Source organism: Bolinopsis microptera, chromosome 1, assembly GCF_026151205.1.
Source record: "Bolinopsis microptera isolate Bmic1 chromosome 1, MBARI_Bmic_1.0, whole genome shotgun sequence".
Classification (NCBI taxonomy): domain Eukaryota; kingdom Metazoa; phylum Ctenophora; class Tentaculata; order Lobata; family Bolinopsidae; genus Bolinopsis; species Bolinopsis microptera.
This window is the reverse complement of record NC_087072.1, coordinates 17,060,515-17,074,409: the sequence shown is the minus strand read 5'-3', so window position 1 is coordinate 17,074,409 and position 13,895 is coordinate 17,060,515. Positions and strand designations below refer to the sequence as shown.

General features: G+C 39.1%; 1 protein-coding gene and 1 long non-coding RNA gene across 2 annotated transcripts in view; one reads left to right on the top strand and one right to left on the bottom strand.

The window, feature by feature from the left end:
* Positions 1 to 13,895, top strand: part of LOC134825991 (lysosomal cholesterol signaling protein-like) — a 383,362-nt gene that overhangs the window by 69,861 nt on the left and 299,606 nt on the right. The gene's annotated exons all lie outside the window — the stretch shown is intronic.
* Positions 9,015 to 11,927, bottom strand: LOC134821091 (uncharacterized). Its single transcript, XR_010160970.1, has 2 exons — positions 9,799 to 11,927; positions 9,015 to 9,476 (listed from the first exon to the last, which is right to left on the bottom strand). It is a non-coding gene; the product is annotated as an uncharacterized LOC134821091 (long non-coding RNA).

Below are 13,895 nucleotides of genomic sequence, written 5' to 3'. Positions count from 1 at the left end.
GGTAGGTGCGGACTTCGAAAAACCAAAAAAATATTTTCGGCTAATAATGAACAGGGTAGCCTGAATCGTGGAAAAAAGTGGTTTTCAGAAAAACTTTGAAAAATTTTGACTTAGAAGTTTTTCGGTCCGAGTCGTTCTCGAGACGTACCTCCTGTATCGAGAGCTCCCGCTTCCGAGCTCGTGTTGCAAAGGGGAGGCCTGCCTTCCAAGATCACATTACCGGGGGAAACCTCGAGTCCAGAATTGTGTATCGATGGGTAGGTGCGGACTTCGAAAAACCAAAAAAATATTTTCGGCTAATAATGAACAGGGTAGCCTGAATCGTGGAAAAAAGTGGTTTTAAGAAAAAACTTTTAAAAATTTTGACTTAGAAGTTTTTCGGTCCGAGTCGTTCTCGAGACGTACCTCCTGTATCGAGAGCTCCCGCTTCCGAGCTCGTGTTGCAAAGGGGAGGCCTGCCTTCCAAGATCACATTACCGGGGGAAACCTCGAGTCCAGAATTGTGTATCGATGGGTAGGTGCGGACTTCGAAAAACCAAAAAAATATTTTCGGCTAATAATGAACAGGGTAGCCTGAATCGTGGAAAAAAGTGGTTTTCAGAAAAACTTTGAAAAATTTTGACTTAGAAGTTTTTCGGTCCGAGTCGTTCCTGAGACGTACCTCCTGTATCGAGAGCTCGTGTTGCAAAGGGGAGGCCTGCCTTCCAAGATCACATTACCGGGGGAAACCTCGAGTCCAGAATTGTGTATCGATGGGTAGGTGCGGACTTCGAAAAACCAAAAAAATATTTTCGGCTAATAATGAACAGGGTAGCCTGAATCGTGGAAAAAAGTGGTTTTCAGAAAAACTTTGAAAAATTTTACTTAAAAGTTTTCGGTCCGAGTCGTTCTCGAGACGTACCTCCTGTATCGAGAGCTCCCGCTTCCGAGCTCGTGTTGCAAAGGGGAGGCCTGCCTTCCGAGATCGCATTACCGGGGGAAACCTTGAGTCCAGAATACAGAATAGTGTATCGAGGGGTAGGTGCGGACTTAGAAAAAACCGGAAAATATTTTGGGCCACCTCCCTGGGCTAGCCCCCGGCTATAATCGCAAAATTGGCAGTATTTAATCTTCTGATTATGAAATACGAAATATGAAGGTCACGTGTTCAGGGTTTAATTAGCTCATTACTGCAATCATGTGACTCAGCTCTAGACGCCAGACGGTGATTAGTACTGTACTAGACAGTGCCTGCTTACGAACAACCTTATTAAGCACCTCTGGTTGTAAGTCACGTGACCCAATGATACTCAGACTTGCATGAAAAAAAGGGAATTCGCACAAACGCGCTCAATCAGGGCCGGGGTCTGGCAGCATATGCCAATTAGATATCATTTCTGATTATTACTCGTCTAGTGTCGTGACTCGTGTCTACTCGTGTTACATTGTGTCTGCTACGTACTGCTTGTTTAAGCAATGTCTAGTAGTAGATAGGAAGATTTGTAAAAAAACTATATCTGTTCGGACGTTGAAGCCGCCCTAAGTCGAGTCGAGTAGTAGTAAATCTAAAACATCGTCCGTCTGCTTGTTCTACTCAGAAGAAAATGGGATCCCTTATGCAAGCTGCAAGAAGTGCTCGATGAAGATTAGGCGTGGAAAGGAAGGAAATTTTCCGGCAACATCCGGCAAAATCCGGCTGCCTTTTATTTCACTCTGAAACCACCGGTTCCGGTCCGGCAAAATCCGGCTTGCCGGATTTGAGATCCAAATCCGGCTGAATCCGGTCCGACAGCCAAAACCCCAATCCGGTCGGTTCCTAGTATGAACTGTGGCCAGAAATGTTTGTTGATAAAACAATTAAAACACACCTTCTAACTTTTTGGCCTTCAAGGCCTGGCTATGCACGAAAACCATTTTGCCTCATGATTGACCCCGCCCAACCCTTCAACACTGACGTGTAATTTTATCATCATAACACGAATTACAATAGATACCTGTTTTGAGTTGGATATTGTGTATTGCTGGTGCAGAAAGTATAATGATCATTGTTTACTGTAGCCGTATAGTAGGGCTTGTCGTGATATCATGGATCGCTTAGGTTCAACCATGAGGATCTGGTAGTCCTCATGATTCTGCGGCCTCTATGTATCGTCATCTCGCACAACTCCTTAAGAATCTTACGTTTTTGGCATGTGAAAATTTGCAGCGAGGTGTCGTACGTCACCTCAAGATCATGTAATTACAGGGAGCTGACTGCCAGACCTTGGGTCAGAAGTGATATGACCACAATATACGTCATCAATTAATTAACGTGCAAGCTTGAAGCTTGTGGCGTATAATTAGTGATGTGATCCATGGATGTTTTAAATTGAGACAATGTATTGGTTGGTATATATAATACTTCAGAATACAACAAATTACTCAATATTATTACCAAAGTATTTCGCAACAGCGAACAAGTACTCAATCTTTGTTGGGTATGTCGTGTAGAAAAGGTAGGCATGACTTTTGATAGAATGCGATACTACTACCTGCGATACTACTATCTTCCAGTATATATACCTAAGAACACTTGATCGGCTCACTCTCCTTACATGCCTTTGGCAAGTACGTCTCACATCCCTTGATACGAGAACCCTCCTTTAGCAAGAGCTCCCGTCCCTTATGTGATCTACGAGTCGAGCAGTTAGATCATGTTTACTTCTTAATGTACAGCTATGATTTACAGAATTGACATGTGAACTCTACCCCAGATCTAGTCCATTTCTGTGTTAATTATATTCAATCTATGGATCACATCACTAATTATACGTCATTAATTAGTGACGTGATCTGACCCCTCTTGGGGGCCGGATCAGTTTTCTGACCCAAAGTCTCCCAGTGGCTGACCAGGCCAGAAGTCAGTTGATTGGGTCTGAGGTCACGTGATTGTGAGCCTGAGGTCACGTGACTGTGACGTATCCAGAGCTTGTTCTCCGTTTCGCGCTCATTGGACCAGGTGAGCTCCCGTGGTTGTGAATGTGAATGTAAGTACTGTACTGTAGTATATCTCTATTACCCCCTATAGAAACCCAAATTCAATTTATGACAGAAAAAAAATTTACCAAAATATCGACCTTGTTATAAACTCATTTTGATGACCGAATACTTACAAAGTTTTCGTCATTGTCAAATAAAATCCATACTTTCTACAGTAAAGAGCTTTGAGCTAAATGGTGATGTGAAGAGACTAGATAAATTTAAACATAAATAATTTTTTTAATTTCCTCGAACAAAGCTTTCGACTAGCGGGTTTCTAGTCAGTTATAAACGGAGGCAGGTTTTTGTTGGTGTTCTTTTTTCAGTCATTTGACACGAGATAACCTGGGCCACATTGGTAAAACCTGAAGTTTAAGGCATAAGGAACTCTGAATCCGAGTTTAATAAATTTCTCGTGCAATTTAAGGTCATGAACTGTCATTAAAATGAGTGTAGAACAATTTTGATATTTTGGATTATTTCTAGCTTTCTGTCAGAAAATAAATCTGAGCTTTTATAAGGGTACCATTTTACTAACACCACGGCATCAACTTTAACACGACTTCCCACAAAAACCGTAAAAGATATACAACTTAAAATTTTTCGACTGGTTCAAATGCTTTAATGGCCTTCAAATCAGCATGAAAAATTTAAAAATTGGCCAAGGAATACGAATTTGAGTGCCCAAAAAGTGTTGTCAAATGGACCGGAGAACCAAAAGAGTAAGTAATAAATAGCCTTGGGAGCTTATTATATATAATCACTACTGCACTCTCATGCGGCTTCTATATTAATATAGAAAGTGATACAGTGTCACATGCAACTATAAGTATAATGTTTGGATCGGTTTCTCCTAAAAGTTTCTCTTTGCAAGGAAAAGTGAGAGATGAGACAACTAGCTTAACAGACGAGCACTTTAATAAGTAAGAGACCAATGCTTATATCTTTTATCTTACACTCACATCACACGCAAATTCACATTTAGTTTCACAAGCATGGGAGCTCACCTGGTCCAACGAGCTTGGTATTTATAATCACTTATACTGCACTCTCATGCGGCTTCTAGTTCTATATTAATATAGAAAGTGATACAGTGTCACATGCAACTATAAGTATAATGTTTGGATCGGTTTCTCCTAAAAGTTTCTCTTTGCAAGGAAAAGTGAGAGATGAGACAACTAATTTAACAGACGAGCCCTTTAATAAATAATAGACCAATGCTTATATATTTTATCTTACACTCACATCACACTCACTCGACTAGGAAACCACTAAAATGCAACTTAATATTCTCGGTAATTTTTTCCTTTTCACCCTTTTGAAAAAAGGCAATAGTGAAAGGTTACGAATAGAGGTTTCGGCAGAAAAACGTTAATTTTGGAGATCGCGTTAGGCGGGTCTGTATATCATTATGATGTCATTTCTTCCGTTACCATGCAACGAAAAATGAAAAAGTCGCGCGCGCGAGGATTGCGTGCGGAGATGTGATGTATAGATAGCTTGTATCACGTTGCGACCCCCACGGTCGTTTCACTATGGTGGGTGTCAAGTAATTTGTCGTCCTGACGATACAGGGGGAGCGGCGCACTTCGTGCGCGGCGGGTCATACAACGTACGACAATAGATCGCCTGTGATCTATGAATGCGTGGTGCGACTGTGTTTTAATGTATATGATGCATGTATATACATATCACCGGAGACTCGCGGGCGGCACAAAATATTGCACGCGCGTGCGCATGCAATATTTCATATGTCCCCGAGGGCGCTATACTAGCCCGAGGAAGACATATTTTCGTATAGCACGGAGGGCCCATCGGGCCCGAGTGCTATACGATTTTTCCGCCCGCGGGTCGAGGTGATGTGGATTATATCCACCAGCGTGAGCTTTTTCTTACAGATATTAGTTTTTACTTTAGTTTCTCGAGCGTGCTAAATCACTGATTGGGAATCGAGCGGTTTACTTGATTAATGTTTACTCAAAATTATAATACAAACAGTAATAGATAGAAAATAGTAATGTTAAAGAATTCTTTAAAAAAAAAACCCCTCTGGAAAGGGCACTGCACACTGTTATCAAAAGTACACTGTGATCATGAAGTACTATGAACTACAGATTTAAAAACACGACGCTTCACGCTACACATGATATTACACTTCCATTATATCGATCCTATAGGTTAAAAAGTTTAGACTTGCACTGAACAGCTTGGACTATTGTTTTTAAAATTTCGTGCAAAATTTTACCATGATATTATATTCTGAATTGATTAATATGTATATGGTTATTAGACATTGTTTACTAACTCATTCATATTCCTTTTATAGCCTTTCTATGGATTAAAACGAGTTGTTACTTCTCCACGACATTACCACAGTTAGTATAGAGTAAAGGTTAGAATTATGGAAAGGATTAGGGTAATGTTATGGCATTAAATGCTTTGTCCGTTCCTCTAATTAATAATGATCGGTTGTTCGAGGTTACAATCTGTCTATTCCAATGAACCAGAACCCTTTACTGGAAAAATCAAAAATAAACACCAAAATTGGGCTGTAAAAAGAAATCGGAAGAAACTGAATCAATATCATACAGAATCCCATTGAACATAACAATCATTAATTTATAATTATAATTTCTGAAACCACAAGACCATCATGTGCTGCTGCTGGCTGCAAATCCCTCGTAGAATCATTGTGCTCACGCTCATCAAGTCACGTTTGTAATCTTGTTCCACCAAACATCGGATCATAATAATCACCCAGGCTCGAATCGAACATATATCCATTTCATGTCATGCTCCAATACTCACGCTACAAAATTTTGAGAAGTTTCGAGGTTGATTTCCTGTAATTTTCATCCGCAATACTCACGCTACAAAATTTTGAGAAGTTTCGAGGTTGATTTCCTGTAATTTTCATCCGCAAAGTCGTGAGTGGTAAGGGGGCGGCGGGCTCTACGGCTCTCTCTCTCTATTGGGACGTCCCGAATTAGGCCGACCAGTCCTAGCTATATTGTTAGGACTGGGACTGGGGACTACTACGCCATTCTCAAGTATAGCGGAAGTTTGTTGAGAAAATACTGGCTGTGTTCGCAGTTTCTCGGATTCTGGGTTATCCAGTAGAAACCAGGTCTTCATTTGACCTTTTCCCTTGAGGAAACAAACTTAATTCAATACATTCTTCATAACGATATTCACATTTCAAATTTCACAGTTCAAATATCACATTTTACATTTCTAATATCTAAATGTTCATACAACATGAAATATTATTTGACCAAAAACCGAGTTGGCTAATGCAAGGAACAAAGGCATGGTGTTTTCCAAAGATACACGTCCTATTTGACGGAGTAGTATAATACCCAAATGAATAGCTGGGTTGATATTTTTGATGAAATGTCGGACTTCAATTTGAGTAAACTGATGTTGATCAAAATTCTCATTTGTTTTTCTAATTTAACTGAGTCGAAGTTTGGGTCCTCAATTTGATCCTCGATTACTTCTAAATCATTCTGAATATCTTCTAATGACAACAATTTGTTCGTAAGATAGTCAATATTTTCATTGAAAGATTTCAATTTCCCAGTTAGATTCTTGTTATCTTTAACAACAGTATTTTGCATGACTACATGTTCTTGAAATTTTTCCTGCAATTCAAAATGACCTGCTTGCAAATTCTTTAAATCGTTGGCCAAAACCAAATTTTCGTTCTCTTTTTGTGTATATTTAATTAGCAGTAGACGATTTTGAAGTTGCAGAGACTTAATACGAGAGTTTTGTCTAATTACAGTAGACCTATGTGCCAGAGTATAGTTTTTATAAGGCCTCACAGTCAGAGCTGAGTTACCAATACAAAGAGGTTGAGTAAGTTTAGCTACCTTAGGGGGGCTGATACATTGAATACCTGGGGACAGAGATCGTTTTTTCACAACCCTAGTTCTAAGAATAATACGATGAACATTTTGCCCTGGCCGGATTGGAACTGGATTAGAGACTATGGCTTTCAAATCAAATGGAGTGTCACCAATAAATCGTCTGGATTCTTCAGACAAACATAATTGAAAGCTTTGACGTAGATGGTCCCAAATCAACTTAACATCCTTTCCTAAAATAGCTTGGCCAGTAATCAGTTCGCAAATGGAGGTGACATGAACAAGACTGAAATAAATCCCAGGCTCACTTTTTTTCGAACAACCTGAATATCCCCCGAACTTAACACCAGTTCTACGATTCGAACAAGCCTTTCTGCTGAAGTGGATCGACAATAAAGAATGCATGTGCAGATATGTAACTTCTGACGGTTTCAATAAACTTAGCTTGGAGTTAGGCTGAAAAAAATCTACAAGTTCTAGATCAGGCAAAATATTTTTAAATAGTTCGTACATTTCAACGAACTTAGCATCTTCGGCACACAATGAAAGTGTAAGGGTGAGGGAACTACAGCTCATTATCACAAAGAAAAATCAGGCAACACAGGTAAAATTGGGAACTAGGCTAAGACCTTACAAATAATAGTTAAACGTCGAAGTAAAAGGAATTTTATGAAACAAATTTTAAACGTCTGATATGATAGCGCTTGATTTGCGTCTCATAAAATTTTTTCAATCGGTCGGTTTAAATATTGCTTCCTAAAGCCGCGCGCTATAAAATGTGAGACCTAAATTATGTCCACTAATTATTTTAAAATATATATTGCAAATTTCGTACTGAAAAATTTGTCACAATCTCACTAAAAAGATGGTGTAAACATTTTTGAGATCCGAGCAAGTTTAATTTTAACGCGCACCACCTAACTATAGTCCGCACACTGGGTCGGGCTTCTTGGATATGGCCCTCTTCTCACTTAATGGGGTGGGCTTTTAGTTCACTTTCCGAGCAGGACACAACCAGCAAATAGAGCTATGTATGGTTAATAATGGCTATTCGCCTTGAAATGGGGGCTGTCGTACCCAAATTTGCTGGGTGGTGTTATCACCCTGCTAATAGTCTGCTTCTCCCTTGCTGGGTGGTGTTATCACCCTGCTAATAGTGATCTGCTTCTCCCTTGCTGGGTGGTGTTATCACCCTGCTAATTATAGTCTGCTTCTCCCTTGCTGGGTGGTGTTATCACCCTGCTAATAGTCTGCTTCTCCCTTGCTGGGTGGTGTTATCACCCTGCTAATAGTCTGCTTCTCCCTTGGCTTTTTTACAAAAGCAGGATGTTCAATTCTGATATTCCCCTGCAACCTCAGAATCCAAAATTTCGGCAACTGGATTGGGGATCATTAGAGCAGGTCGCATGGCTGCAATATTTTATGCACTTTTCTCTTATCAGAGCACTTCTCGACAGTCATATGAATATATATCACGAAGAGGTAACGTGTCAATTCAAGCAGAACTGTTGATGGAGAATGAACTTCTTAACAAGTTACCGTCTCATGTCTTGCGATATAAAGTCCCTGGATTGTGAGACGTCTGCAGCAGCATGTGTAACAAATTAACAAGTATCAGTGATCATGCATACTCGTATTATCCAATGATGTGTCTAGCCTGCCAATAGCAATCACAAACTAGTAAAATCCCTCTGTTCAGTACCACTAAATTGTTGTTTGTTTGTTGTTTGCTTGTTGTTTGCTTGTTGTTAGCTTGTTGTTTGCTTGTCGTTTGCTTGTTGTTTGTTTGTTGTTTGCTTCTTGTTTGTCTGTTGTTTGTTGTTTGTTTGCTTGTTGTTTGCTTGTTGTTTGCTTGTTGGTTGCTTGTTGTTTGCTTGTTGTTTGTTGTTTGCTTGTTGTTTGCTTGTTGTTTGCTTGTTGTTTGCTTGTTGTTTGCTTGTTGTTTGCTTGTTGTTTGCTTGTCGTTTGCTTGTTATTATTATGCAAAATGCTATACTCGGTGGGACTTCGACAAACTAATGTGTTTTTTATACTTTACTTTAGAGCAGACCATTTTTTTATCTACTGTTAATAAAAATAATCAACTAGCGGATTGATTGCTGTATCTGTGATAACATTATGTTTAATTTTTACAAATAAGACAGATACTTAAATTCAAATGCTAAAAGCATCAAATACAGGAAAATTGTTACAGTTTAGAAGAATAGTATAGTAATACGGAATCGTTTTAAACACATTATAAGATTGTAAGCTATGATTACAGAAATCAACTTATTGTGCCCATTGATTAAGATAACAATGAATAATTGTCCTCGTAACCTCCACCCATCAGGTATCACGTGATCACACATGTGTCTACGCGTACTGCGGTCCCGCGCTACTGCATGTTAGAGCAAGTATAACGTGATCACGTCATCATTAGAGGTATCTGCACTTAGCACCCAGTTAGCTAATAGCAGAAACCGCAAGCTTTAGCGCAATTTTCTCTAAGTGTTTCTTCTTTTGCTCCTAGGCAGTTTCCTTGCCCAAGTGTAGTATGTATATTACACATGTTTTCAAAACCATTCATAGTGTCAAATTTATTAACACATGGTGGTGTTTGTGATTGAGCTGAAAAGTTGTAATATTAAATACGCGTTAATTAAAGATTAATTAATGATTAAATAAGTGCATCTCCCACCTGTTATAGTGGGGCTCAATGGGTTATCTGAATTTCTCATAAACTCCAGTTTCACATTAAATACATCCAGAACAATCCTATTCCCTATCAAAACGATACACTAAATTGGGTTACATTGTAATTGGGTATTTTTTTTGAATGTTTGGTGTAAAAATACCAATGTAATGTCGATATCATGTATTAGTAATAAATCGATAGAAATTCGGTATTCGCAAATTAAATCAGATTAAAATAAACCACCATTTTGCTTACCATTGAATCCAGCCACGAGTAGAAATACTGCCACAATCTTCATCATCATCATCATAGCTCCTTGATATCTGTATTGCGATCGTTATATTGATTCCATGAGTATGAAAGAAAGGTGGTAATGGTATCGATATGATAATTCAGATTGTGGATACAACGGTTAAGAAATTGTTAACATAATCTAAAACAGTATTGCTCTATGAAAGTATGAACTGTGGCCAGAAATGTTTGTTGATAAAACAATTAAAACACACCTTCTAACTTTTTGGCCTTCAAGGCCTGGCTATGCACGAAAACCATTTTGCCTCATGATTGACCCCGCCCAACCCTTCAACACTGACGTGTAATTTTATCATCATAACACGAATTACAATAGATACCTGTTTTGAGTTGGATATTGTGTATTGCTGGTGCAGAAAGTATAATGATCATTGTTTACTGTAGCCGTATAGTAGGGCTTGTCGTGATATCATGGATCGCTTAGGTTCAACCATGAGGATCTGGTAGTCCTCATGATTCTGCGGCCTCTATGTATCGTCATCTCGCACAACTCCTTAAGAATCTTACGTTTTTGGCATGTGAAAATTTGCAGCGAGGTGTCGTACGTCACCTCAAGATCATGTAATTACAGGGAGCTGACTGCCAGACCTTGGGTCAGAAGTGATATGACCACAATATACGTCATCAATTAATTAACGTGCAAGCTTGAAGCTTGTGGCGTATAATTAGTGATGTGATCCATGGATGTTTTAAATTGAGACAATGTATTGGTTGGTATATATAATACTTCAGAATACAACAAATTACTCAATATTATTACCAAAGTATTTCGCAACAGCGAACAAGTACTCAATCTTTGTTGGGTATGTCGTGTAGAAAAGGTAGGCATGACTTTTGATAGAATGCGATACTACTACCTGCGATACTACTATCTTCCAGTATATATACCTAAGAACACTTGATCGGCTCACTCTCCTTACATGCCTTTGGCAAGTACGTCTCACATCCCTTGATACGAGAACCCTCCTTTAGCAAGAGCTCCCGTCCCTTATGTGATCTACGAGTCGAGCAGTTAGATCATGTTTACTTCTTAATGTACAGCTATGATTTACAGAATTGACATGTGAACTCTACCCCAGATCTAGTCCATTTCTGTGTTAATTATATTCAATCTATGGATCACATCACTAATTATACGTCATTAATTAGTGACGTGATCTGACCCCTCTTGGGGGCCGGATCAGTTTTCTGACCCAAAGTCTCCCAGTGGCTGACCAGGCCAGAAGTCAGTTGATTGGGTCTGAGGTCACGTGATTGTGAGCCTGAGGTCACGTGACTGTGACGTATCCAGAGCTTGTTCTCCGTTTCGCGCTCATTGGACCAGGTGAGCTCCCGTGGTTGTGAATGTGAATGTAAGTACTGTACTGTAGTATATCTCTATTACCCCCTATAGAAACCCAAATTCAATTTATGACAGAAAAAAAATTTACCAAAATATCGACCTTGTTATAAACTCATTTTGATGACCGAATACTTACAAAGTTTTCGTCATTGTCAAATAAAATCCATACTTTCTACAGTAAAGAGCTTTGAGCTAAATGGTGATGTGAAGAGACTAGATAAATTTAAACATAAATAATTTTTTTAATTTCCTCGAACAAAGCTTTCGACTAGCGGGTTTCTAGTCAGTTATAAATGGAGGCAGGTTTTTGTTGGTGTTCTTTTTTCAGTCATTTGACACGAGATAACCTGGGCCACATTGGTAAAACCTGAAGTTTAAGGCATAAGGAACTCTGAATCCGAGTTTAATAAATTTCTCGTGCAATTTAAGGTCATGAACTGTCATTAAAATGAGTGTAGAACAATTTTGATATTTTGGATTATTTCTAGCTTTCTGTCAGAAAATAAATCTGAGCTTTTATAAGGGTACCATTTTACTAACACCACGGCATCAACTTTAACACGACTTCCCACAAAAACCGTAAAAGATATACAACTTAAAATTTTTCGACTGGTTCAAATGCTTTAATGGCCTTCAAATCAGCATGAAAAATTTAAAAATTGGCCAAGGAATACGAATTTGAGTGCCCAAAAAGTGTTGTCAAATGGACCGGAGAACCAAAAGAGTAAGTAATAAATAGCCTTGGGAGCTTATTATATATAATCACTACTGCACTCTCATGCGGCTTCTATATTAATATAGAAAGTGATACAGTGTCACATGCAACTATAAGTATAATGTTTGGATCGGTTTCTCCTAAAAGTTTCTCTTTGCAAGGAAAAGTGAGAGATGAGACAACTAGCTTAACAGACGAGCACTTTAATAAGTAAGAGACCAATGCTTATATCTTTTATCTTACACTCACATCACACGCAAATTCGCATTTAGTTTCACAAGCATGGGAGCTCACCTGGTCCAACGAGCTTGGTATTTATAATCACTTATACTGCACTCTCATGCGGCTTCTATATTAATATAGAAAGTGATACAGTGTCACATGCAACTATAAGTATAATGTTTGGATCGGTTTCTCCTAAAAGTTTCTCTTTGCAAGGAAAAGTGAGAGATGAGACAACTAACTTAACAGACGAGCCCTTTAATAAATAAAAGACCAATGCTTATATATTTTATCTTACCACTTACACTCACATCACACTCACTCGACTAGGAAACCACTAAAATGCAACTTAATATTCTCGGTAATTTTTTCCTTTTCACCCTTTTGAAAAAAGGCAATAGTGAAAGGTTACGAATGGAGGTTTCGGCAGAAAAACGTTAATTTTGGAGATCGCGTTAGGCGGGTCTGCAGTATATGATTATGATGTCATTTCTTCCGTTACCATGCAACGAAAAAGTCGCGCGCGCGAGGATTGCGTGCGGAGATGTGATGTATAGATAGCTTGTATCACGTTGCGACCCCCACGGTCGTTTCACTATGGTGGGTGTCAAGTAATTTGTCGTCCTGACGATACAGGGGGAGCCGCGCACTTCGTGCGCGGCGGGTGTCATACAACGTATGACAATAGATCGCCTGTGATCTATGAATGCGTGTCGCAACTGTGTTTTAATGTATATGATGCATGTATATACATATCACCGGAGACTCGCGGGCGGCACAAAATATTGCACGCGCGTGCGCATGCAATATTTCATATGTCCCCGAGGGCGCTAGCCCGAGGAAGACATATATTCGTATAGCACGGAGGGCCCATCGGGCCCGAGTGCTATACGATTTTTCCGCCCGCGGGTCGAGGTGATGTGGATTATATTAGGGGGTGCACCATAAAAATAAACTTGCTCGGATTTTAAAATTTTTTGTACCATTGTTTTCTAGAAACTGTGAGAATCACAAAGCTGGCAAGCATTACCGTCGCCCTTATATTCACAATACTATTTACCCCCTATATACTCCAGTAGCAGGGAGGTGTTGAGTGTGCACTTCGATGTATAGAGGTTTTTGCTACTGAATCGGGTTAAATAGGTCATTGGTAACTCAAATCACCGAGGGGGGAATTTTGTGTCGCTAGCCCCAACCCTGTGGAGCCACGCCCATATTTCATATCAGGTGCGTATATGGGAAATATGTTTCTCAGCTTCCGAAGGTCTTAGAGACTCAAACGTGAGTTTAAAATGACCGCAATACACATGTTTATATTAGTACTATAAAGGTCATGAAAGCCCAAAATGCTTATTTTTGGAAAAAATTCAGAAAAACCGATTTTCACTTGAGCATGAGTAAAAAAATCTACTCTAGAAATTTAGTGAAAATCGAGTAAGCAGTTCAGTGTCTACAAGATTTCTAAACACAGGGTCCTCAGTTAGGTCATTTTGAATCAGAATTGATGAAGTAAGCAATTTCTTTAAGTAGTTTCAACCCTGTGGAGCCACGCCCATTTTTCATATCAGGTGGCATATGGGAAATATGTATCTCAGCTTCTGAAGGTCTTAGAGACTCAAATTTGAGTTTAAAATGACCGCAATGCACATGTTTATATTAGTACTATGAAGATCATAAAAGCCCAAAATGCTTATTTTTGGAGAAAATTCAGAAAAACTGATTTTCACAAGCAAAAAAATCTACTCGAGAAGTTAAGTGAAA